Genomic DNA, 948 nt, shown 5'->3' with positions numbered 1-948 from the left:
AGCTACAACATCTTTTCAGCCTTGACCACAGAAGAGACCTTCATGCCTCTGCGTGTCCATGCATCACTGTTTTAAGTGACAAGATATTTTAAGTCCTTTCCACTTTGGAGGTAATAATAAGAGACAGTAGCCTTCGCATTCAATACTGCTCTGATCTAAGGGCTCTCTTCCTTCTGCTCCTCTTCCCTGACAGCCTACTTTCAGTAGCAATCATCCAGATGTATCTTCTCCCCTCCAGGGTCCTACACACCTTGCACCTGGGTGCAGAGACCATCCCCTCCCATAAGTACTTTCAAGGTGCAAGAGATGAGAACCACTCATGGCTTTGAGAACAGCATCTCTTCACCGACCACACAGCGTGCCCAGCCCTCGCTCCAGGCCCTGAGAAAGACAGGGTGGAAAGGAAGGGCAAGGCCAAGACAGCCGGAGCGGAGCAGAGCCGCAGAGTAACCAGAGCATTAGAAACACATTTGTATGAACAGAAGTTTTACAGCAGAGTAGTTTTGAACTCAGTTGGTAAGTAATTAAAGAGTGGGCCTAGCAAAAGCCATCATTTTGTCTCCCACTGAGTTATTGAAACTGTCATGGATGGGATAAAAATTGAGGGAATGGACAAGATGGAACAGCAAAAACGTGGAGTCAATTAAACTGCCTCTAGCTGCAGTACTACTGTACACAAACGTCTCTAGCGATGCTTCGGTACCGCTTGAGAAGTTCCTCCTGTTCCTCCCACTGATAAAACTGTCAACCATCTCTCAAGTACAAAGCCTAACAGCAACAAACTGGCAAGAGAGTAACAGAGCTTCTACTTGATGCAATATTTACTGGGCACTAACATTTATTTAATGCATTTTGGCATGGCTACATATTACCAAATGTATATACTTTGAAGCCTCAGAATAAAAATATGTTTTGCATGGGTACCTCTAAAACTAATGCTAATAGAGC

The sequence above is a fragment of the Fulmarus glacialis genome, unplaced genomic scaffold (assembly GCF_000690835.1).
Source record: "Fulmarus glacialis isolate BGI_N327 unplaced genomic scaffold, ASM69083v1 scaffold43466, whole genome shotgun sequence".
Lineage (NCBI taxonomy): Eukaryota > Metazoa > Chordata > Aves > Procellariiformes > Procellariidae > Fulmarus > Fulmarus glacialis.
The sequence above is the reverse complement of the archived record's forward strand: the minus strand, read 5'-3'. Positions refer to the sequence as shown.